Genomic DNA, 27,067 nt, shown 5'->3' with positions numbered 1-27,067 from the left:
TTATTCCTTACTCCTAAAATATTTACAAGAATTAGATTTCACGAAGTAAAGCAGCTCCCTGTTTGTATCACATTTGAGCACGCGTCACTATTTTCCTTTTCTGGTAGCTATTCAAGGACATCAGCTTTATGGTGAGCAGGAGGAGTAGAACATCCTGTTCTTTCTGCAATATCAGCAGTTAGAGGGTTTAGTTTCCTGTTCTGTTCATTATTCTTCTGTTTGACTGTACTACGTCCATGCAACAGCTCCCCTGTGCTAGGGTCCCTAGCATACTTTTAACTCATTATATATAATATTTACTACTTTTCGGTGGAATCAAACTGTAAAACATAAGACTTAGCTGATTTTAACATATTACTTTGAATAAGTAATATAAGAGTCAAGAGATACAAAGAGTAAACAATGGAAGACACAGGATTTCATAGATTCTACAATGTGCTTTTTCACACTTTAACATGGCGGCCGTTGAACTATGCGGGATATGTCTTACAATCCAAGATGTATGACGTTGGAATTAGCACTGTTCTTTTTAATGAGTTTTTAAAATGGCATATGAAATAATGGCATGTCTTAAAATTGATGCTGACTCAGATTTACCGAGACAAGTAAAGACGCCAGCGTCACGTGGCTGAGGATGCTTCCCAGCTCACCCTTGTGTTTGTTACACATCCTTTCAGAGACGTGCCATGCACTTTCTTGTATATGCTGCTAAATTGGAATCCTACTTTACAGGAATGTAAGAGTCCATTTTGTTGTTTTCTCATTGTTACAGAAGTAGACTGACAAAAATTGTGTAACTATATATTTATTTAGTTTTTTTATAAATATAAAATATATATGTACAGTCTACAACCTGAGTTTTATATGCATATACATTACAACTGGTGACCACAGGAGCTAATTAACAAATCCATCACCCCACATAAATCCTTCCTTTTGTATATGTGCTGAGAACACAGCATCTCCCTCCTTAGCAAGTTCTGAGGATTCCGGATGGAGTCATCGATGTGTTCCATTTTTCAGTTCATATTATACACCTCAAATGTCTTTTATACCAGTTCAGAGAGAACTACTATAATATTTTGGTGCCTGTTTTGCCTTAAATTTTGTGCCCATACTATAATTTATTTCATCCATTCCCTACTGAAGAGCATGTAGCTATTTTTAAGTATTATTATTAAATATAACAAATGTTATAATTTTCTTTTTTTTTGAGACAGAGTGTCCCTCCTGTCACCCAGGCTGGAGTGCAGTGGCGTCATCTTGGCTCACTGCAACCTCTCTCTCCCAGGTTCAAGCAATTCTCCTGCCTCAGCCTCCTGAGTAGCTGGGATTACAGGCACGCACCACCATGCCCGGCTAATTTTTTTTGTATTTTTAGTAGAGATGGGGTTTCAGCATGTTGTTCAGGCTGGTCTGAAACTCCTGACCTCAGTGATCCGCCCACCTCAAATGTTATAAATTTTAAATAAGATATTTGCCCATGTGCAATCACAGCTGTAGGTGAAAAGTATATTACTTAATGGGTGGAAGCATTTTTAGTTTTAAGAGAATTTCCCATTGAAATTGTACCAATTTGCAATCTCATCAGCAGTGTCTAAGAGTACATTTTGTGCTCATACTTTTAAGACTGGAGTTATGTATCGTACTTTTAGTTCTTAATTCAAAGGCAAAACATCGTCAATCATGGCATTTTTTTTTTTCTTTTTTTTGAGTTGGAATCTCCCAGGCTGGCAAGATCTTGGCTCACTGCAACCTCTGCCTCCCAGATTCAAGCAATTCTCCTGCCTCAGCCTCCCAAGTAGCTGGAATTACAGGTGTGAGCCACCACACCCAGCTACGTTTTATATTTTTAGTGAACATGGAGTTTCACCACGTTGGCCAGGCTGGTCTCGAACTTCTGACCTCAAGTGATCCACCCACCTTGTCCTCCCAAAGTGCTGGGATTACAAGGTGTGAGCCACTGCACCTGGCCTGTATTTTCTTAAGCATGACAGGGATTAAGCCTTTTTACATATGTGAGCCAATGGGTGTTTGTTTCCTTAAGAAAATCTATTAGTATGTTTTAAATGTTGTATTGATTATAATACGTATAGAAAGAAAATTATGTCACAAGTTTACAACCTGATGCATTCTCATAAACTAAATAGGCCTGCATCATCAGTCCCCGGGTAGAAGGGATGTCTGCAGCATCCCACAGAAACCTTCTCTCCTGCTCCTTCTGAGCCTGTAGCCCCCGATGGCACACACACACACACACACACACACACACACACACACACACACACACACAGGACACAGGGCATTGATGTCTCTCCTTCCACCCACTGTCCTCCAAGGCGACTGCACCCAGGCGCTGCAGGCATTGCTGAGGCTCCCCCTGCACAGGATCCGCTGCGCCTCCTCATCTGCCTTCTCTGGCTGTGTCCATCACTGTGGAGGGCCGTGCCAGGCGGGGAATTCAGCCAGGCGACCAAGCAAGTGACGGGGCACTGTGTCCACCCAGCAAAGGCATGTCGGTGACTGAGCTGGCATTGGCCTCAAATCCTGCACCTACTATGGTCTGGGCTGCTCCCAGCCAGGGGAATCAGCCAGGCTGGCTAACGGTTGCTGTCAAGTGGAAAATGAAAATGCAAGGAATGGCCAGCGTGAAATCCACCAATTTAAAAATAGGTCTCTAGAGCCCCCTCTTGCCCTGATTGCTACTCAGGAAGTGGCTGAGAGGAGATGACACCTTCCTGCAAAGAGTTTCATGTAGGGACCAAAACTCCCTCCTGAGACGTGGGGACCAGGATGTGAAGGCGGTAGCCATGGATGTGAATTTAAGCTTGTGTGCGGGAGGCCTTTCCGATGCCCAGGGATAAGATGACTGTGGATACAGGAAGGTGGAAGAGCCACTGAATATCTTGGCTACCAGCCCAGGATTGAGCATCTTTTGTGATAAAAAGTGTACCATTGTCAGATTGCAGAAAGAACACAGGCACCCATTGCTTCAAGGACAAAAACGATGTGGCCAGCATCGACCGATGGCACTACAGTGGCCGTGCTGCAATCTGAAAAGGTGCCACCCTCCGTGAAGCACCGACAACAGCCTCAGAGGAATCAGGGTTCCACGCAGCTCCAGGAGCAGGCAGGCAAGACACAAATGCCCTCCAGCCTCCTCCTTGGGAGACACCAGGCTCACCTTCTGGAAGGAGTCACAGCCGCTGGAAGCAACAGCCTTGCCTGAGAGCTGCCGAGTGCACTTCTGTGGGCCGGATCTGGGCTGGCAGATGGGTCCCACGTCTGGTGCTCTGAGAGAGCCAGGCGTCCGTGGGATTGGATGTCAGTCAGTGTTGTCAAGCACCCGCCCATTCTGTGGGCACCTACACCAGAGGGCGAGGTGGCTCTTCAGTCTGCAGTTCCTCAGAAGCGTGCACAGAGATCTTCAGCCTGCAGTTCCTCAGAGGCGTGCCTTCAATCTGCCAGTGCTAAGCGGTAGAGCAAACACACAGGCCACTGGCAACAGCTCAGGAAGCGGTGAACACACAGCAAAGAGCCCAAGGCCAGAGCTGCGGGAGGGCCCTTGAGTTCTTCCCACAGCGGAGCGGTCACACCCACACTGGGCCCTGCGTGGCTGGAGCTGAGGCTGGGCAGTCCCGGGGGCTCCACTGGGTTAGACGGAGATGATCACCAGGGAGACTGGCCCAGGTTCTTAGGGAAACCCTGCAGATCAGGGTCTCTTGGAGCCAGATGTTCTGTTTCAGGCGACAGAGTGGCAAATGAAGTTCCCTAAAGGAATTGCTGACAGGTTTTCCTGTTAAACCCCAGTGCTAGACATTGTGAGACCCCCGCAGCATTGAGCACACACCGTTTCCCTGTTTCCATGTGACAAACGGGGCTCGCTGGGCCTTTTTCCTGGGCAGTCGTTGACTCCAATCTGACCTGCTCTGATATCAGGCTGGAGAGTTGTAAAGCCTCAAGAGGTCAGGAGTTCGGTTTGGATAAGAATCCCTCACCGGCTTCAGAATCGGTGCCCTGAGAGCACTTTCTGGGAGGGCTGCTCCCTTACCCACATCAGTGTAGATTTGAGGGTCAAAGGGTCACTCAGCTTATGGGGCCCAAAAGAGCTCTTGCCACAGCTTGAGGGGCTTCCCTCCACGGGAGCTGGTTGGCAGTAACCCGATGTGAGGAAGCACAGAGGGTGGGGGGGCAGGGGGACGGGCACTCACGACTGTCATCCCAGCACTTAGGAGGCCAAGGCGGGAGGATCACTGGAGCCTAGGAGCTCAAGGCTAGCCTGGGCAACACAGTAAGACTCTATCTCTACAAAAAGTTCAAAAATTAGTGGGGCGTGGGGACGCACACCTGCGGTACAGGTTACTCACGAGACTGAGGCGGGAGAATTGCTTGAGCCCAGGAGTCTAAGGCTGCGGTGAGCTGCGATAGTGCCACTGAAACTACAGCTTGGATTATAGAGTGAGACCCTGTCTCTAAAACAACAGCAAAGAACCATGTAGAACACCCACGTGAGACACATGCAGTCTCCAGTAGTCAAACTTTCCATAAAAACGTAGAGCCACCTTTTTGGTGGTGGGCAAGAAGAGATCTCAGTTTATCCTTGACTGCTGGAGATTCCACAGAGACCCCCAAATCTTTACTTCATACGTGAACTCTTGAATTTTGAGCATAGGTCAGGAACCCCCGCTGTGAGAAAGGGGGTCATTCTATACATGAAATGTTTTAACATCAGAGAACAGAAGCGCTCACCCTAAATCCTGACCTGTTCACTGGTGACAAGCGGCGAGGAGCTGTCCCACTAGCATTTCTCTATGTGGGTTCTTCCCAATCAAGAGAATCCCCTCTGCCACGGATGGGAGGGGGAAGTACAAGTGGTCAACACAGAAATTTCTACTACACATTCAGAGGTTGTATCATCATCTCTGTATACTCTGAAAAACAGAGAATATAGAGAGACAGACAGGAGGATATTTATTCTGGGAATTGGCTCACAGAAGGATGGGGGCCGAGCAGTCCCACAATATTTCATCTTCAAGCCGGAGACCCAGGAAAGCCTGTGGTGTAATTTAGTCCAAGGCCAAAGGCCTGACAATTGGGGGGAAAGAAGAAAGGCCGTGGTGAAAGTCCCGAGGTTGAACCAGGAGCTTGATTTCCAAAGGCAGGAGAAGACGCATGTCTCAGCTCAAAAAGAGAAGGGGTGAATTCACCCATCTTCCAACTTTGGGTTCCCTTGGGCCCTCGGTGGGTTGGATGGGGCCCACCCCTGTGGGACAGGGTGGACCCTCCTTACTCAGCCCATGGTTTCAAATGCTGATCTCTTCTGGAAACACCCACACAGACACACCCAGAAGTGACGTGTGATCAGCTGCCTGGGTATCCCTTAGCACAGCAAGTTGACACATAGCATGCACCATTGCAGATGCAGAAACAAAAACAGTGGTTCAATGGGCCCTAAAAGCCCCCCTAGTAGGTCATGTTAGTGTCTGTTTCCCATTGCAAATGCAGCTTACAAACTCTCTGTTAACTTCAGGAGCCTTGTCCCACCGTGGAATGAATAGGGTGGTGACTTGAGTGCCTGTACACAGCAGAGCTATAAAAGTTTGTGTGGCCGGGCACGATGGCTCATGCCTGTGATTGCAGCACTTTGTGAGGCCGAGGCGGGTAGATCACGAGGTCAGGAGTTTGAGACCAGTCTGGCCAACATGGCGAAATCCCGTCTCTACTAAAAATACAAAAATTAGCCGGACGTGGTGGTGTGGGCATCTTTAATCCCAGCTACTCTGGAGGCTGAGGCAGGAGAATCGTGTGAACCGGGAGGTGGAGGTTGCAGTGAGCCAAGATTGTGCCATTGCACTCCAACCTGGGTGACAGAGTAGGACTCTGTCTCAAAAAGAAAGTTTGTGTCCATCTCTCTCTGGCGTCCCCCAGCACACTTGGTTGGGTGCATATGGGCTTCACACCTCTGGCCAGTCACCCTCCTCCACAGCACAACTGAAGTCAGGGTAGGAGGAGACGGGAGAAGGCATGTGGAGGGAGGGGAAGGCTGCATTGTGCCTCAGTAAGCAGGCTCAGCGACCTTCAGTTTCATCTGAGGGCTGCTTGTTTCTCAAACAAATAAACTTAGAATGTTTCTGATATAACCAGAGTTCTGTAATTTCCTGGCAGACATCATTCGCCTCGGACCTAGGGACTTCTGGACTTCTTAGCCATAGCTACACTTGCCTTTTGGCTGGGGCTGTGAGGCTCATTGCATCAATGTTGTGATCACATTTATTTCTTCTCTCGCTAGGGGAGAGTGAACAGCAATCAAAGTGCCATAAGGGAAACTTGTTTCAATCCTACCTCTTGCTGCTCAGCCTCTAAACATTCAGGAACAGACAGGCAGGACTCTGTGGGATCCTCACCCTCCCAGCCCCAGCACTCACTCCCCGGGCTACAGCATTTACTGTTGAATCTCAGCAAGTCTTTTTAAAGCTCTAAACGTGGTCTGTGAGGTCCTCACCCTTTCTCTTCCAGAGTCACGTCTCTGTCTGCATTTCATCTTCTTGGCCAACGACTTTCAGGAACTGTGACGGGTCTGACTTGACTCAATGTTCAAGCTGCCATGTTGGTCTTCGAGGAGGTACATGAGCCTTGGATCAGAAAAAAAATCTCGATGACTCACAGCAGAGAAACCAGTCAATTACTCACAGCAGAGAAATCAGTATGAGTTTTCCATGTGCCTGAGTTCCCCTCACCCCCAAATCCCAGTCGGGTGGTCTACACAGATCCGCGTAGGTGGAGTAACTGACTCACAGCTGAGGAACCCCTCAATTTTAGGGAACCTGATTTTTTTTTTTTTTTTAATAACAATGTGCTATAAACCTGCTTGATCTTTGCTCTGCAGGAGACACCATCTCTGAGCACTTTCTGCTATATAACAATCTTTGAAATGATTGTCTGGAACAAATGCCAATCCATGCCCCTATTCTCTAGACATGGAGCAAGACAGGACATCATGGAGACCCGGCTCCCAACAGCCACGTGATGCCTTCTGTCAAGAATTACAACCCTGCACTCATTGGCGTCTAGTGCTTATACATGGCTATTTATATCCTCTGTCCAGGTTTTACTACAGTTTCAACAGAGTCTACATTCAATACAGCGACGTTTTCGTGCTCAGGACTAGAAGTCCCTGATCTAATTTTTAATAAAATTTGTTGAGTCTCTGCTACATGCTGGAGCAGAGACCAAGATATAATCAAGATAAAAGAACTCCTCAGTGAGCTCATGAGTTCTTAGCAGAAGCGTGCATACGTGTATATAAGCAGCACGCAATCCAAGAAGAGCCGTAAAAGAAAGTGACCCCCAGTGCTAATCTGTAAGAGCAGAGCTAAATCTAGACAGGATTTGTCAAGGAGTAAATCCTAGAGAAGGGATTACTTGAGCTGAGTCCTGAAGGCTCAGCAGCAGTTCTACAATTCTATACGTAGGTAAAGATTATCCCGAGTAGAGGCAGGAACAAGCAGGGGACTGTGAAAATATGAGAAAGAAAAGCATGTTCAGGGAATAGCAGTGATGTCAGCAGGGCTGGGGCACTGAGAGTTTTTATTCATTCCCACGGTTTCCATCATCCTTCATATGCTGGTTACCCCAATCTTATCTTTCAGCCCATTCATCCATCCTGAGTTTCATATTTTTAATACCTCCTCGTAGTTTTCCATTCATAATGCCAAGAAAGGACTCAAATCATGTTTCTCCTATCTCTGTGAATCACACTAATTTTCATGGAGTTGCTTAAGACTCCAAGTTTGAGAGCTTTTTGTCACACCTCTTGTTATTCATTTCACAAGACTAGCCCACGAGAAAGTCATGTTGCCTGGGGCAAATCATTCACACCTGTAATCCCAGCACTTTGGGAGGCGGAGGTGGGTGGATTATGTGAGCCCAAGAGTTCGAGACCAGCCTGGGCAACATAGTGAGACTCGATCTTTACAAAAATAAATAAATACAGAAATTAGCCTGGCGTATTGGCGCCTGCCTATAGTCCCAGCTACTCAGGAGGCTGAAGTGGGAGGATCACTCGCTCCCAGGCAGTCCAGGCTGCAGTGAGTTGTGACTGTGCCACTGCACTCCAGCCAGAGCAACAAAGCAAGATTCCTTCTTTTTTGGTTTGTTTCAAAAAACAAACAAAACAAAACAACAACAAAATAAACATGTTGATGCTGTGTCTTCAGTATCGTTGGTATCAGTTACCATGGTCTGAACAGGATAACCTCTTGCCTCATCTAACTGTTCCCTCAGAAACTGCTAATGTCCCCAACTAACAAATCTTTCACAAAATAGATGAATAGATGGTCATTGCGTAAAAACCCACATGGATCATTTTATTCTCCTGGTGAAAATCATCCAGCAGTTTCCTCATTCTTCAAACTTCCAATCCCTCCTCTAAGGGAAGAAAGCAAAGACACAGTAAGACATAGTAATTGCAATTCCCAAAGTATTTGTGAGCTCTCATATTTTTCAAACAAGCTCCCTTCTCAGAAGGAATGCTGATACCTTAAAAGGTGAGACATCTTGGATCACTGGCTATCCGATGCCCTAGCATTGGCTGTGTCTGAAGAGGTGCCAGTGGAAACACAAGTATTTCCAACTGAGAAACTCTTGAGCTTTGTGGTCAACTGAGGGTTTACAAAATGTTTGGAAACCCTGCTCTCATTTCCTCTATTCACATATGTGGCAAAATCTCTCAGACTTTTCCTTCCATTTTCCTCCAAGAAGAAACTAGCTAGAACAATTGCTGCTACATTTCTGATTGGTTTTTACTCCATTTGCATATTTTGTTCTTATAACAATATTATAAATGCTGGGACTAATTGGTGTGACAGTGGAAAATGGGCACTTGTGCTTGGAACTTAGTGTAAGTTCAATAGTGAGGTGTGAGCCAGAACCAAGTCAGGAGACAGCACCACACAGCAAAAGTTCAGTATAAAGAATTCCCACCTATAAAGAGGATTACCTGCTAGGGAGAAAAGCAAAGCAAAGCAAAACAATCCAGACAGATCCAGGAAGAGAACAGGTCTAGGGGTTCATTAATACCTGTAAGGTTGAAGCAATGCCCTCCTTGACAAATCAGGGGAGCCACTTCCCAGGGCTGAGGCAGTGATCGCATTGGAGAGGGCAGGGAAGGTGGCTGAGGTGGCCGCTGTGCTGGGGGACACCCAGAAGCTCTACAGGGGCCCATGGAGGGGGCATCAGTTCCTGGGCACCCTGTGCACACTGCAGGCCTCTTCTCAGAGCTCAGCGGCCCACAGCGGCCCTCAGAGCTCAGCGGCCCACGATTCCTGGGCACCCTGTACACACCACAGGCCTCCTCTAAGAAGAGCTCAGGAAGAACTCCTTCTCCTGCAGCATCCTCCCAGGGCCCTGGGCTCACAACACTAAGACTGTGCAGGCTGGCAAAGAAGTCTCAGTGCATGCAACACCATAATCCCACAGTGGGCAACGGGAGGCGGAGTAGGGACTGAGAACAATAAATTAACAGTGAGTACTGCCACCGTGACCAGTGAGGCTGCCTCCTGCCTTTCCTTCTCTCCTTCAGTCAAAATAAAGGCAACACTTGGATAGTGCGTGCTCGTTTCTTCTGTGTGTGTGTGTGTGTGTGTGTTTCTGTCATATGGGCTCCTTGACCTTGACATTATTTTCTAAGTATTCTCTCCAAACTCATTATTATTTTGTAACTAACTTTGTTATCTCCTCACTAAATGCAGCCCATTGAACAATTACATTTTAAACTTTAACAAGAGTCTCAGGGGCCCCTGTGGTCTCAACCTGCTCATCTCATCAGCTCTTCAGCTCCTAATTCGAAAAAACTTGAAGAGGAAGGGGGAGGCGGGGTGAAAGGAAGCAGCAGGACTGCCATCCAGCATGAAAAAATAAAGCCAGACCTGAAGTCCAAGCAATAACGAAAATGAAAGAAATAAAGAAGGAAAGAAATCAGAAGGAAATAAAGCAAACAGGAATACCCGCCCGAAAGGCAAGTGAACCGAACGTCACGGCAGTGCGCGTGGATTGTAGCGTTGAGTTTAGGCTGTCTGGCGTTTCGTTTCTTTTTCTTCTTTCTTTTTTCGGTTTGCGGGCTGTCGGGCTGGCTGGAGGCTTAGGCAGGCTTGAGGTAGCGAGCTTGTACGGCAAGACTGCAGCATCCTTCCTTCCATTTCTTTTCTTTCTTTCTTTTTCTCTCTTCTCTTTTCCTTCCCTTCCTTCCTTCCTTCTCCTTCCTTTCCGTCCTTTTTTCTTCTTTCTTTCCTTTCTTTCTTTCTTTCTTTCTTTCTTCTTTCTCTCTCTCTCTTTTCCTTCCTTCCTTCCTTCCTTCCTTCCTTCCTTCCTTCCTTCCTTCCTTCCTTCCTTCCTTCCTCCCTTCCTCTTTGTAAGTACCAGGATGTTTCCACCTCAGAACCTTCACACCTAAGCTTCATTCCTCTAACACTCCCACTGACCCCCAGGCACTCTCCCCTTTAAACAACAAGGTGCAAGAGAAAGTTTAGTATAAGGGGAAAGGGGACATAGATAGGGTCCTTAGACATCTTTGCTGTGCCCACTACCAGCCCTTCTCAGCCCCAGATCCTAGGGTGCAGGAACACACAAACCCAAGTAGGTCCCAGGACTGAAGCCTGTTGGAGCAGCATGACCCCATCATCTGAGAGCTCAAGAAGCAACAAGAGCTCATGTGCCTTCCCACACAAGTTTGAGAGAGCCGCACATATCATCCGAGTCTCCGAGGCTTTCTGAGTTCCTTTTATCTGCGGGCATCGCAATGTCTCAGACAACTACAAATGTGAAAGAAAACTTCTTGAAAGAGAGAAGGAGAACATAACAGAAACCAGTTGCCCAGGGTATCATCCCGGGAGCCCTAGATGTTTTAGAAGAGTGTCGTCTGCTGACACCTCTAGTGCCTTATCAACACCTGTACCTGTGGATACAGTTCAAAGGAAGCCTTGAGGAACGGTGGCGTTTCTGAAGTGTTTGCTCTGCAGCAGAACAAGAACCTTGACAAGGATGAAGTTACCTGGCCGTTTCACTACCCGCCTACCTGAAGTTTTATGAGTTCATTGCCCACCATGGTAGAATGTGTATCCCACTGGTTTTCCGAGGTGCAACGTGAACTTCATGGTACTGGGTTCATCTCGTCTACCTGTGTCCTTAAAACCTAGCGCCAGGCTTTATAGGAAGAATTAACATTTTTTAAATGAGAGAATGAAAACAGTCTGGAGTTGTTTTGTGGTGTGTCTCATGGAGTGTCCTTATTTATCCTCCATGTGATTAGCAGGCATCGATTCTGAGTTAGGGACTCCATGAGGTTTTGGGCTAAAACAGTGAACAAGATACTCAAGAACTTTTCTTTTTTATTATGGAGCTTCCAATCCAGCAAGAATTAAAAAGACAAAATAGGGTCAGGCGTGGTGGCTCACGCCTATAATCCCAGCACTTTGGGAGGCTGAGGTGAGTGGATCACAAGGTCAGGAGATCTAGAACATCCTGGCTAACGTGGAGAAACCAGACACCAAACTTGCCTGTGCCTTGACCGTGGACTCCCAGCCTCCAGAACTATGGAAATAAATATCTATTATTTGCAAATTACCATTTCTGTGGCATTTTATTATAGCAACCCCAATGGACTAAGACAACCAGGGGCCTCCAATGTGTAGGCCAACAAGCAAGAAAATATCCACCTGGACATTAGTATTTGCTTGTGTGTCTTAGCCATTTTGCCTACATTTAACCATGGAGAAAGCAATACGACCCACAGTGACAGTTTTAAGAAGCAACAATGATGTATAGTGACATTTTCTTGTCCCTGCTCTAACAAGGACCCTTTCTTTAGTAGGAGAAAGATTGTACCACTTGGTATGGACCATTTGCTAAGCAACCCAGATAATGAAATCACTTTGTCATCTTTTGCTAGAGCTGCTCATCACATATGTCTTGGAGCTTTTTATTTCACGATGAGGTATGAGGCTGCTGGAGGGTTTCCCCTGTTTCTTATTACCCACAGCCTTTTTGTGGCCACTGTTTGTCTTTAGTGGTGATTTATGATCTGGGCAATGGAGGTTAAGTAATCCGCCTTCCCCAGTACAGCCTTCTATTTAGGTTGTGTCATATCAAATGGGCAAGGAATCATTCTTTGCTGTAAACATCACTTTTAGCAAAGTTGAAATTTAAGTACCTATTGAACATTCACTCAAATTTTCTCTCTAAGACAGAAATAAATAGAGGTCATCACTACAGCTTTGAGTGTTATTTCCAAGAGGAACATCTATCCTTTCATGTCAAGGCCAGTGGACTCAGGCCACAGAAAACTTACAGAAAGAGAGACTTTTCCAAGAACCTAACACTGATTCCAATTTTCGTCAAACCATTTTATCACCTGATAGTCTGCACAGACAATTTTCATGTTTCTAAAAAACTATATGATAACTTGTATAATGATGATAAAGCTTTGTATTACAATTGAGTAAGACAGGAAAACTATTTCAAGTTATTTGCTGTGTGTATCATTTAGGAATCTTCTAATTTCAAGTAATAGCAAATCACCACCCACGGTAAGCTAGCAAGACATGGAACCGCAGCATCTCATAGACAGGAGTGGTTCTGGATCCAGAACTCCAGACCTGAGACCACCATCGGCTCCCCTTCCTCTGGGGTGATCATTGTTACACTGACTCCCTCCCACTGTGGTGAGCAAGTGGCTGCTGAGTCTCCTAGAGATATCCCTCCAGATGCCTGTGGAGAGAAAAGAGTCTGTTTTGTTTTCAAACTTGATAGAAAAGGTCTAGAAATCCCCCGTATTCATTTTGGTCACCAATCCATCCCGGAAGCGATGCCTGTGGCCAAGAAGAAGGGGCCGTAATGCGAATGCAGGCCTGAGTGAGGTGCTGCAATGTTAGACCTGGGATGCAGTCAACAGCCCCAAATGCATGAGCTTCCCGAGCGACAGCCAACCTCAGACATCGAGGTACTGTTAAACAAAGGGAGAAAAAGCCCAGGAACTCCACATCAGCAAATGTCCAGTGTGAAGAATAATCAATAAACATGCTTTTACTTATAGGACTTAAATATTGGCACCAATAGGGACTAAATAGGGGTTATTTTTCTCCTAAATGTCAGAGTTTACAACCTACCATGGAAAATATTTTTTTAATGTTGTATATATTTAAGGTGTACAACATGATGTTCTGACATATTTATACTATAGTCAAGCAAATTAACATATCTATCATCTCACATAATCACCTTTAATCGTGATAGGATCACATAAAATCTATTTGCTTGACAATAACTGCTGATGCATAACATCATATAGAATGTGACTTTTCTGTCGTCTTAAATGTTAGTCTAATGTTACCTTCAAATTTTCCAAGCAGATGACAATGGGTGATAGATAAACACACCTATATCCTAGATGAATCTTTGCAAGAATTTACTAGGAGATAGGAAAATGGCTCTTTTGATTATCAGACCCCATTGCCTACCTTCATATCTAAGGGAGAACCACAAATTCAGAGGAAGTCTTTTGAACTGAGAGGATCAGCGGGGTAGAGGGTTGAGGGTATGTCCTTTGATGAGAGAATGCAAACATGGAAGGCTCCCACAAGAATATGAATTTTCTGAGTGATGGATGCAGGTTTGTATGTAACCAGACATGTCACACTTGTTAATTGGGTTCTATATTTTATTTTTTAATTTTTAAAATATTTTTTAATTGAGACATAGTAATTGTACCCATTTATGGGATGCAATGTGATATTTCTGTACATGTATACATTGTGTAATGATCAAATCATAATAATTAGCATATCCATCTCCTTACACACTTATCATTCCTTTGTTGTGAGTACATTAAAAATCCTCTTTGCTAGCTATTTGAAATATGAAATGCATTGTAATTAGGTTATTTAACCCCTTCTGTCTGCTTGACCTCTCAGTTCCTGAAAATTCTTCCTAGAAGCTCTTCCAGAATTTTTGGATGTTTGAGTTTCTCTTTCTTCTGTGATAGTTTTATCTTTGTGTATTATAAGGCAATCTTATTAGGCATATATAGGCTCAATATTCTTTTGTATTTCTAGTAAATGTTGTTCCACTTGTAACAATCATGAATCATTCACAACTGTGAAATAAGAAATAACCTTTCATGCTGTAAACTGTTAGAAATGGTTTTATTACTGTTGTACAGCAGAGGAAACCCTATTTGTATCAGAAATAGAATAGGATCTGAAATGAGTTAAGAAATACACACTGTGAGACAAAGTAGCAAACATAAGAACCCATGTTTGCTTAGTTCTTGCTAACATAATTTCACAAAGCCCCTGACTCTGTGACATGCAGCTCTCTGGAAAGGTGCTTTGAGGACAAAACAGGATAGAGCACGTGGTCTCCTACACCTCTTGCCTGAGTCACTATATTCTTTAAAAGGTAAATAACACTAGTCCTTGCCTTTTCCCACACACAAGATAACATCTGGCAGGGTTAGTGATGACGCTATTGTAATCTATAAGCAGATGTGCTCTTACACCCAAGCCTTGACGTGATTTTGCTTCAGTATAACTTCTGAGCAAGTATGATATCATTTTGCATGTATTAAGTTCCCACCCCCTGTATATAAGCAACAGACTGAAATGCTGTGCCAGAGCAATCAGACAGAACCTCTCTAAATGGCTGCTCAGGTTGTAACCTTCTGGCCTGTAGACTTCAGTAAGACTTCTGAATAAAATTAACTTTAATTCCTTAACAGCTTGATTGTTTTCTTTAGTCAATAATACAGAACAGATCATATGAGTATTTTCATATCTCCTGCCAACTGATTCACTAGAATTTTTAAATGTCTGTATCTTGACCTTTGAGTTGAGCTAGAGAACACGTTGAGTCATCTTCTGCTCGCTCTTTGCTATCAGTAGTTAATAAGGTTTGGTTCTGTGTCCCCACCCAAATCTCACCTTGAATTATAATAATCCCCACATGTCATGGGAGGGACTTGGTGGGAGGTAATTAAATCATACGGTGAGTTTTTCCCATGCTTTCCTCATGATAGTGAATAAGGCCCATGAGATCTGATGGTTTTATAAAGGGGAGTTTCCGTGCACACACTCTCTTGCTTGCTGCCATGTAAGACATGCCTTTGCTCCTACTCCACCTTCTGCCATGATTGTGAGGCCTCCCCAGTCAGGTGGAACTGTGAGTACATTAAACCTCTTTTTCTTTATAAATTACCCAGTCTCAGGTATGTCTTTATGAGCAGCGAGAGAATGGAATACTACAGTAATAATTGGGGGGTTTGTCAACCAAACCTCCATGAGGAAATTATGTACCGGGGGAAGGAGTATCTATTCTTAAAAATGTGATTTACTTTTCCTCTTCAAGATTAGTTTCTGATTAACTATATGAATTTGGTAAACATCAGAATACCTCCCAAACTTTCCTGTGCGTGCTCTACGTGGCTCTTTCACAATCCGGGTGTTCTGTTCTCTTTCCCATATTTCCATCATAACTCTCAATCTCCTATAAAGATTTGGTTGCAGTGTTCATTTTGTGGCATTACTTTACCAGTTTTCTAGGAGCTCATTGCTTTTCTGTTATATATGTTTTCTCTTTTTTACTACGTTTTCTGTGGGTGTTTTAGGTGTATTTGTTTTTCACTTCATAGAGAAGAGATTGTCAATCTAATCTGATCATGGATCTTTCCACATTTGAAGAGATTCCTTATGTATTTGCACTGACTAATACAGGCTTTGTGTGTGTTTTTTGGTCCAGCTTTTTAATTTTCTCATAGATTTTAATTTCTACTTTAAATCCAATTCTTTATTTTTCAGCAAATTAAGGCAAGAATTCAATTGCTTACTGGCTTACCATTATTGAAATTAGCTGTGTTTCTTTTATCTAACGTTTCTGCATAGTCATTAGTTATTGAATTATGTCGGGCAAGACCAAGAAATGCAGCATAGATAACTTTGCATTTTAGAATTTATGATCTATGGAAGACAGATACCAAAACTGATTCATTCCTTCCTTCCTTCCTTCCTTCTCTCTTTCTTTTTTTGGAGAGACAGAGTCTCACTCTGTTGTCCAGGCTGGAGTGCAGTGGTGTGATCATGGCTCACTGCAGCCTCAAACTCCTGGGCTCAAGTGATCCTCCCACCTGAGCATTCCTGGTAGCGGGAACTACAGGTGTGTTCCACCATGCTCGACTACTTTAAAATAATTTTATTTTGAAAGAGGCAAGATCTCGCTATGTTGCCCATGCTGGTCTCAAACTCCTGGCTTCAAGCAATCCTCCCATCATGGCCTCCCAAGCTGCTAGGATTACAGGTGTGAGCCACCATACCTGGCCACACTTCTTCATAATCTCGTTACAGAAGGAGATATTCCTATATTTTGATGAAGGGACTAACAGAAGTTTAGTGGGTCACCTTAGGAAGCCTGTTTAGGAATTCAAGTTCATTCTTCTGGCAAAATTAATGTGGGAAATTGGGCACCTGGTCCCAGGCTGGCAATCCCGTAGAGCTGCACTTTCTGGGATTCTTTCCTTTAAGAGTGCTCTCGATAGAGACCTTTGTGCAAAGGGCCAAATTCCAACTTATTAATTTGCAACAATAAAATTGAGGATCAAGCAGACAATATATTTTAGTTCATTATCAGCAAATTCTGCCAGAATTATAGGAGATACCATTCATTGAGTCCTCAATCTGTGTTGGATATTTATGCAAATAACAACACACAGAGTAAATGTATTTTTCCCCAGCTTCTTGAGGTTTACTTGACAAATAAAAACTGTACATATTTAGGGTGTACAGTGTGATGTTTTGGAAAACAAGTTAACTGTGCAATGACTACCACTACTAAGCTAATAAGCATATTCATTACCTCACCCAGTCATCGTCTTGTGTGGGTGTGGCAAAAACATGTAAGTTCAACTCCTTAGCACATTTCAAGTATATGACGTACAGTGATTAACAGCAGGCACCACGCCGTCCATTGAATCTTCAGGATGTGTTCATCTGGTGTAAGTAAATCCTCTAACGTCAAGTCCGGTCTTGTCATCTCTCTTTCATCTGGAGTCAGTAAATCCTCTAAAGTCAAGTCAGGTCTTGTCATCTCCCTTTGTCCAAGTTCATCAAAGAGCTCCCTTCTCACTCAGACCACCAGGAGTGTGGTGGCAACTGTTATTCAGAGTATAAATTGGTCATCCGATGGAAATTCCTTCTCTACAGGAACAAACCCAAGTCCAGATTAGATCAGGGCCAGCAGGATGTGGCCCTAGGCCACGTCCTGCTCACCACCGGTTTTGTAAATAACGTCATTGGAATAGGCACCCGTGTTGATAGAGGCTTTGCCCGTTCTTGGCTTTGCAGCGGCAGAGTTGCATCCTTAGGACAGAGAACTGTGGCCTGCAAAGCCTAAAGTGTTTGTTTACTGTCTGGTCTCCTGAATAAAAACTTCGCCAACCATTGAATTAGATATTTTTTCCTGGGGTGTTACTGGGAAAAAGAGCCATAGATTAAACACAAATTATATGCTTTTCCTAAAAAATACATTTCTGGGTTTTTAGTTTCTTTTTAATTTATTGTTTTACTTTTTTTTTTTTTTTTTTTAATAAGTAAGTGGATATGTTAGAGGCGTGTGAAACAGAGCAACTCTATCTTAAATGGGAGCTGGGTGAAATGAGGCTAAAACCTACCGGGCTGCATTCCTAGATGGTGGAGGCATTCTAAGTCACAGGATGAGATAGGAGATCAGGACAAAACACAAGTCACAAAGACCTTGCTAATAAAACAGGTTGCAGTAAAGGAGCCGGCCAAAACCCACCAACCCAAAATGGCCACAAGAGTGACCTCTGGTCGTCCTCGCTGCTGCACTCCCAGCAGTGCCATGACAGTTTACAAATGGTCAGGATGTCAGAAAGTTCCTCTTTATGGTCTACAAAGGGGAGGCATGAATAATCCACCCCTTGTTTAGCATATAATCAAGAAATAACCATGAAAATGGGCAACCAGCAGCCCTCGGGGCTGCTCTGTCTGTGGAGTAGCCATTCTTTTATTCCTTTATTTTCTTAATCCATTTGCTTTCACTTTGCACTGTGGACTCACCCTGGATTCTTTCTTCTGTGAGATCCAAGAACCCTCCCCCGGGGTCTGGATCAGGACTCCTTTCCGGTAACATATTTCTCTGTCCAACAACAGATATGAACCATCTGCTATTAAATGTCATTTTTAGAGATAGTATGGAATGCAACAACTTTGTCCAGCACTTCCTAAATGTTGCTGTAAAGGTTGATGAAGAAATGTTAGGCCAGACATGGTAGCTCACACTTATGATCCTGGCATTTTGGGAGGCTGAGGCAGGAAGACTGCTTGAACTCAGGAGTTTGAAACAAGCCTGCACAACATAGGGAGATCCTGTCTCTACAAAAAAATAAAAAATTAGCTGGGAGTGGTGGTTCAGGCTTGTAGCCCCAGCTACTCTAAGGTGGGAAGATTGCTTGAGCCTGAGAGGTCCAGGCTGCAGTGAGCTGTGATTGCACCATTGCATTTCAACCTGGCTGACAAAGCAAGACCCTGCCTCAAAAAAAAATTAATAATAAATAAATAAATAAATAAATAAATAAATAAATGCTTTAGGCTTGGCACAGAGGCTCACACCTCTAATCCCAACACTTTGAGAAGCCAAGGCAGGAGAATCGCTTGAACCCAGGAGTCTGAGACCAGCCTGGGCAATATAGAGACACCCTGTTTCTATACAAAGTTTTTAAAAAATTAGCCAGATCTGGTGGTGTGCACCTGTGGTCCCAGCTACTCACAGGGGCTGAGACAAGAGAACTTCCTCAGCCATAACTGGCAGAGCCATAACTGCCACAGCAATCCAGCCTAGGTAACAGAGCAAGACCTCATCTCTAAAAAAAAAAATAAATAAAGTTTTAATAGGTAGCTATGAAAAATAATCATGCTGTAGTGAAATACGTGAGTGAAGAACTAGGCATATCTCTATCTTGGTGATCCAAATCAGTTCACTAAGGGCTCTGCAAACCTCACTGTCTGGAAGCATATTTACCATGGTTTAACTCACACTTTCTCAAACATGTTTGTATAATGTCCAGAGAATGGAAATTTTTAGGTAGTTTTTTAGGTATAAGAGCCACTTCTTAAGTGTTCCTTCTTTCTGAAAAATCACAAACTATCAGAAGAGCTTATGCAAAAGTCTCTCAGTCTCAACTCACTGCAACCTCCACCTCCTGGGTTCAAGTGATTCTCCTGCCTCAGCCTCCTGAGTAGCTGGGATTACAGGCTCATGCCACCACGCCTGGCTAATTTTTGTATTTTTAGTAGAGATGAGGTTTCCCCATGTTGGCCAGGCTAGTCTTGAACTCCTGACCTTAAGTGATCTGCCCGTCTCGGCCTCCCAAAGTGCTGGGATTACAGGAGTGTGGAGGAAAAGTGAATGTGTTCGAAGGTAGGGGAAGATTCTGGAAGACTGTGAGGGAAATAAATGGAAATTGAAGCAAGCTGGCCACACCCCTGCTCTGAGGGTGCCACCACTGCGGCAGGAGCAAAGGTGGTGGAGACCAGCACGGGCCTGCGACTCTGAGCTGCTGTGTTTCCTCCTCAGTCCACGTGCGTCTTTTCCGTGGGGAAAAACAAAGATGCCCTGAGTCCAGAGGTCCAGCAGCAGCCCTGACACAAGGTCCGGGCCCTGCCCCATTTCCCATGCCCCAGCCCAGTCTTCTGAACTCCAGCAACCTCAGATAAACCCAGAGGATGTTTCCTGCCAGGGCGCCCAGGATGTAGATTTATGCCCATGAAAACAAGGACAAAATATTGATTTCAACCCTGCACTTGTAGATGAAGATCCAGATGGACTACAAACTGAACTTCCCTGAGTCTCAGTTTCTTCCTAAGGAAAATGAAGATAACAGCCTTTCCTGCTTTTATGGTCCATCCCTCCTCCCCTTTGAAGGCGTCCTCTGCTTGGTGTCATGCCTGTTGTCCTAGTCCTGACATTTTAAATAATTTCACCTCTGAACAGGTGCTTCATGGTGATGTCAGTTGGGACAGTGGAGCGCACAGGTGGACAGGAGAGAGAAGCTCATCGCCAGCTCAGTCTGCCATGAAAAGATGGCACACACTGGGTGGCTTCAACAACAGACCTTTCTTTCCCACAGTCCTACAGGCTGTAAGACCACGATCAAGGTGTTGGGAGATCCGGTGCCTGGTGAGGGCTCTGGGTCACAAAGGGTATCATCTGGCTGTGTCCTCACATGACAGTCAGACAGACAGACAGACAGAGAGAGATCTCCAGTGTCTTTTAATTTTTTTGAGATGAACTCTTGCTCTGTCAGACAGGCTGGAGTGCAGCGGCATGATCTCGGTTCACTGCAACCTCTGCCTCCCAGGTTCAAACAATTCTCCTGCCTCAGCTGGGATTACAGGTGCATACCACCATGCCCAGCTAATTTTTGTATTTTCAGTAGAGACGGGGTTTCACCATATTGGTCAGGTTGGTCTCGAACTCCTGACCTCAGGTGATCCACCCGCCTTGGCGTCCCAAATTACTGGAAATACAGGTGTGAGCCACCGAACCTGTACAGTGTCTCTCTTTATGAGAACACTAATCCTATGAAATCACTGCCACACCTTAGTGATCACATGTAACCCTAATTACTTCCTTGGAAGACTCATCTTCAAATACAGATACACTGGGGGCTGGGGGCTGGGGGCTGGGGCTTCGACATGTGAATCTGGGGAGGACACACACTTCGGTGTGTAGCAAGTGTAATGCCAGGCGTCCACCCTTCCAGTTTCCTGTGGACGTGTAGTGTGTGTCACCCTACACAGCCCTGAGCCCTGGTTGCTGGGGCCCGGGATGCCTGGCGGTTCAGCCAGACTGAAGGTGTGCACCAGGTAAGTGGTGACCTCTATGGCTGAATAAAGCAGGACTTGCTGCAAATTCAGAAAGAAGGCGATGGTGTTGCAGGACACACCAGAGACCTAGGAACTCTGTCAGGTCCTTGCCTTTACATTGGCCAAACACGTGCCCTGGAAATGACATGGACAGGACAAAGGGAGAGGGCTGGACAACCCTGGGTGCATTTTCCTTTCAGCCTGTCCTTCTGCATCAGCAACCCCAGGGTAAAGAGTGTTGCTGGGAGGTGCACGTATCAGAAGTGGAAAAAAACCAGTGGTTTTAGCTTTGTAGTGTTTCCACACGGAGACAGGAACCACAGAACATGAATTAGCTCCCAATTTGCACAGGAGTAAAATTGTCTGATACATTCACTGAAAAAACTGGCATCGAACAATAAAAGATGAACCCTAAAATCCATACTGATAATCTTGAAGTTTGGTTTTCATTTCCTTTGAACGACACTAAACAGCAAATTAAAATAGCATTTCAAGTCGAGAGCGAGATCTCAGAAGAAAGAAAAAAGCTTGATATTTCAGTATCTTTAATAGCACTTTTACCCTGCTACTTGAACAAAGGGCCCAGTGTTGCTGTTTTTACTGGGCTTGGAAATTAGGCATCCAGCCGTGCAGAGGCTGCAGTGAAATAAATGAGGTGAAGCCGCCAGAAACTCACAGGAGCACTGGATGCATGTGGTGGAGGTGAGGATGGTGAAGGAGATGAGGATTCTGCAAACCAGCCTATAGAACACAGACCCAAAGCTCTTTCTTTTACTTTTCATTTATAAGCTTTCTTAGAGTTCATAATATTCTCAGTAATAAGCTGCTCATGCATTCCCTCGTTTACATTCAAAGACAATCTCTTGGGTCATTTCCGCAGGTAGCTAATTTTATTAAGAAATCAAGATTCTTCCGACATTAATTAGCAGAAGAAAACTTTAGTTTGGTTAGAACTATCTTATCAAGCACATATATCACCAGAGGACTGTCAGACACTGAGTTTACATAGAGGAGAGGTTGTCTGCCAATCCCAAGTCACATTAAAGACTGTGTAAGATACAACATGCAAATGCAAATTGACTCTGGAAGGAGAAGGAATTTGAACCAAGTGAAGAGATTATTAAAAAGCTTAGGAACTGTCAACACTTTGGTATATTCTCTGTCTTCCTCCAAGCTGCAAGATGCTTTATTTTTTCACCAGGAAGTTTCATTTTACATTTGTCTTTGCATCATTTAATTCTTCCTTTCTAGCAAATTGCAACAGTTTCAGGAGCCCCCATTAATTAAACTTTCATCAACAGCAATAACGACAACAAAAGCAGGGGTCTAGTGCATGCCAGCCTTTGCATTAGGTGTTAGAAGCCTGGCTGTCATCCCAGAAGACACCTTACACCTTCAACATGCTTGACATACCCCGAGTCTGATGTAAGGGAACCTTAGTGCTAGCGTTACAGTGGCAGCAAAACAGCCATGTTTGGTTTTGGAGAATGATTTTTTAATAAGTGAATAAAAATAGGAGGAGACATCGCAGAACGTTTTTTTATGGGGAAAGGGCAGAAGACGTTTTGGGAGGCATTCATTTGCCTCCCGCTTTGTTGAACATCAACAGGCTGTCTCTAGGATGCTCTCCTCTCCGAAATGAAGCTGAGAAAGACAGCAGGGGGTATCACCCACCTGTTACAGCTGCCTCAGTTCTTCCATGACTCCCTTTTGCATGCTTGCAGCTTGAAAGTATTTTTGCATTTAATTATCCCCTGAGATAACAAAGAAAAACCATTTATATAGGATGGAGTTTTTCTTTCTTTTGTTTTGTTTCTTTTCTTTTGTTTCTTTCTTTCTTTTCTTCTTTTTTTTTCAATGTTCCAAGCATGAATTTAAGCTTCTCTGATCAGACTCTATTATGCAACTTTTCAGGTTATTCCGTGAGCTACTCTTTAGGGCATGAGCTTCTCTGCATTCTTATTACTGGACTATTTTTGAACTGAGATCTTATTTTCAGGACGAGAAGCTGCATTGCCAAGGAAACAGTGTGCTGTGAAGAGTCCTCAGGGGCGGCACAAGGAAACCCTTCTTGTTCGTACCTCCTGGTTTTAAGACACCCTCAGTGAGGGAACGGGCAGCCACATCACTTTGAACGTTCGCTTTTGCTGGGGTACAAAGTTATTTATGTTTCTTCTCCTTCCTTTTTTTTTTGGTTTCTTTTTTGGAGTTGCTGTTTTTCACAAGTGCAATGCATTATATTCTGTTCTCTTTTTCATTTGATCAATTTTTATGCTGATAACTTGGCTTGTGTTCAAGGACATGTGAACCTGGGTGATTTTTAAACAGCAAATTTAATCCTGACATTTTTCAGTGGAAAAGTGTGTGAGGATATGTGGGAGCTGAAGCATACATTTTCATCTCCGGGGGCCAAGTGCCATTTGGAGAGTGGTTCTCTCCCTTCTTTTGAGGATGGTTTGAGTGATTTGAACATGAAGTATTAATAATCCTGTGCCGTGAGTAAAAGTACACAGCACTAGACAAGTGTCAACAGCCTGCCGGCAGGGGGAGGCCCACGGGGGTAGCACAAATCCCCCTGACAAAACAGCACCTCATCTACCATACAAATGCCTGAAATTTCACCATTAGATGTTGACTTGTTTCTCAGGAAGCCAGTATTAAAAGGTGAACATGCCCCTGGCTTTGCTCTCTGTTGGAGTCTGGGTCTGCTGGGTTAAGCCTCAGGGGCTCTTTCTTTCTTCTGAAGCATCCCTGAGCCACAGATCATCTTTTCTACCGGTGCCTAAGCTACCAGCTGAGCTTCGGAGGTGGGGCTACTTAGCAGCCTTATTGGGAACCTCTTGCCCAGTTCTCAGTTCTTTTTTTCTTTTCTTTTCTTTTTTTTTTGAGATGGAGTCTCTTTCTGTCTCCAAGGCTGGAGTGCAGCGGAGCGATCTCGGCTCACTGCAATCTCTGCCTCCCGGATTCAAGTGATTCTCCTGCCTCAGCCTCCTGTGTAGCTGGGACTGTGGGTACCTGCCACCACACCCAGCTAATTTTTGTATTTTTTTTTTTTTTTTTTTGTGGTAGAGATGGGGTTTCCCCATGTTGGCCAGATTGGTCTCCAAGTTATGACCTCAGGTGATTCGCCCGCCTCGGCCTCCAAAGTGCTGGGATTACAGGCGTGAGCCACCGCACCTGGTCCCTTGCTCAGCTCTGAGATTCTGGGGCAGTGCAACAGCCTCCCTGCTTCCCTCCTTGTTCCCACAATCCATCATCTACACCAGAGCCTGGGGAACAGACAAGCCCTAAAATATAAAAGCAACCACGTCATTCCCCTGCTTGCAATCTTTCCATGGCCTCTGATTCCTGTGGGAAAAACCTCTTCCCCTTACCACGTTCCCCTTACCATGTGCAGTCCTCGCATCAACCCACTCAGCCCTGGGCTACCAGGGCCTTCTCCCGCCAGCCCTGCTCCCAGCAAAGGGCTTCACCTTTCCCCAGATCTTAACTTGGCTGTTTACACGGCTTCTTAATTTTTATCGTGTTTCCAGTTTCAAAAAAAAAAAAAAAAAAGAAACAGTTTTGTTGAGATGTTCATTGGATTCCTGATGAATTCATAAGTAGGGAGTTCTGAAATATTCACAAAGGTGAATTTCTTACATAAGCCTTAAGTCGGTCTTTCTAGTTGTTCATTTCTGCTCTTGGGCACTTCTGGAGCATGCTAATGAGGGCAGAGTGATTTTGTTAATTTTGTTGCTATGTTTATTCTCAGGACTTTATATTTTGGGTTGCCTTTATAAACAGAGCCTTTTCTTCTAATTTATCTTTTAATTTATCATTATTTTTACATACGAAGCTTATAATGTAGCTATACTTTCTATATGTCTCACTATTTTACCGAATTTTCAGTTGCTTCTCAACTGAGTTTTCCAGAAATAGAGTTATTTCTTGTGTCTTCTCTGTTTCCTCTTTTAAAAATGTCCCTATTTTTATTTTTTCTCCTATGTAATTGCACTGGCCGATTCCTCCGTGAAGAGGTTAGACGGCATGGGAGACCACCCTTGCCTTTTTTCTGAATGTGTCAGGAGGACTCCACCGTCTCCTTCTAAGTCTGAGGCAGGTTTGGCCTGGCAGGTCCCTGGACATTTGCATTTGGAAGTTGCCGATGTGATGGCCTGCGAGCACACAGCATCTCCAAGAACGGAAGAGAGAGAGAGGGGTAGGGTCTGCTGGGTGCCAGGATGAGGGGCTTCCTGCCCTGGGAGATGAACAGCCACGGTGCCTGGGGAGCTTCTGTTCCTGCGGGGAGTGTGAGTAGTGGAGTGAGGAGCGGCCAGCTCTAGCTCAGGAGTGGTGTTCCGTGAACCGTTCTTAGTCAACTCACCTCCAACGAGCAACTCGTCACTGACAAAGGAGGCTCCTCTTAGGAAGGCTGAGGAAAGGGCAAGACCTACAGGCTGAGAGGACTTGTCTGTTCCTCTGCAGGAGAAGTCCAAGCTCTACCACACCCTCAAGGCCAGCCATCCAACTACCATGGCCTGGATGTCAAGGAGGTGCTTGGTACATTGGTGTCATCTAAGGTACTTTGTTCTTCAAAGACACAAAATACATGAAGCATTCTACTCAACTGCTGAAGTAGTTATGAATCTATACTACATATGAGCTATGCTCATTTCAAAAACCAAATTAACTGATTAATTCTCATAACTCTTTTTTTTTTTTTTTCTTTAAAGTAGGAGGTGACAGGAATAAAGCTCTTTGCCTGGTCTTGCTGTCAAAGACGACGGCACCCCTGGAAAGGTAACCAATGAGGAGGCTCACGCATATTTTCCTGTGTAAGTGCTTGTTTCATTTCAGTCACAAGATCTGCAGGAGAGGAGAGAGCGTCAGATGAGACGGCTTTGGAAAGGGTGCTGTGGCATCAATATAATGTATTATGCTCAACGCTTGAAATGGATCTGAAACATCTGTGTAAATTGTCCATCATAAATTATGTTAATATGTTGGTGAGTTTAAATATTTTAATGGTAGAGCAATAAACGGAGGCCACTAGTTCTGCCAAGTGAAGGCAAGCAGTGGCGAGTAGTGAGCATGGAGCAATATTGAAAACAGCAGATCGGCCAGGCTTATGTCCGCATGAGAAACAGAAGCCGTGCGTGACACAGCACCGGCCGCGTTGTCACAGGTGCATTTCATCTTGTGGAATTCACGGTTGATCATGAGGAGCCGTCTAGCTTTGCAACCTGGAGTTTTAAAGGGAAAACCGATAAGGCAGATTCTTCCAACTTTATCATTATGCTGCTGATTAAATTCTCTGCCCTGGAAGCCCAGAGCTGTTTTATATTTACGATATACTTCGGGGAGGGAAACTCCATGGGCTCAGGACTGGCAGGTCCATTTGTCAGTGTTGTACACTGTATGTGCTATCGATTCACTTATGGGCTCCTTCCTTTCCAGGATTGCAATAAATCAAGCTCAGTGCACACACACACACAGAGGGAAAACCATCACAGGGACTTTCTTGGGTTTACTGTGTCCAAGTGGTAATGACATCATGACCTGGTAACTGCAAATATTCCTTCCATCGTGGTCTCCAATAAAGAAACTTTTCAAAGGTTCAAAATTTTCCAGAATTTTGTCTCCTATAATCTGGTGTTGACAATGCACTAAAATTCCTTAATATTGCCTTCAGAAATAGGCATAGTGCCCGGGTCTCTCCAGATAGATCTTAGGTTATAAAGGATTTGTTAGGAAGGAAAATTCTTGGAGCTTTCAGTTCTTCTCCTTGAGGGTAACTCTGCTGACCTTGATTCTATGGCAGGGAAAGGTTTCCACAAAGCCACGTTGATCAGCACAAAATAAAGGTGGCACCAGAGAGAAGTGCCCTTTCAATCTAGGTATGAGGAGAATTCACAACCCGGATTTCTAAGTGTGGATGCTGCTGTTCTCTCTTGGCCTGGATCCTGGGAATATTGGGTCCCAAGTTATGTGCTTGCCAAGGCTTTTGCCACAGCCCCAGCAGCCTCAGCATTTCTCCTTGCGTTTGTATCTTTCAGAGTGTTACTAATTCACTTTTAGCTAGTAGGCAAATTGTGAAATCTGGGGTGCTAACAGTACAAAACCAATTTGCAGAATCTGGACATGCTGACTGACTCCAA

Source organism: Rhinopithecus roxellana, chromosome 9 (assembly GCF_007565055.1).
Source record: "Rhinopithecus roxellana isolate Shanxi Qingling chromosome 9, ASM756505v1, whole genome shotgun sequence".
Lineage (NCBI taxonomy): Eukaryota > Metazoa > Chordata > Mammalia > Primates > Cercopithecidae > Rhinopithecus > Rhinopithecus roxellana.
The sequence above is the reverse complement of the archived record's forward strand: the minus strand, read 5'-3'. Positions refer to the sequence as shown.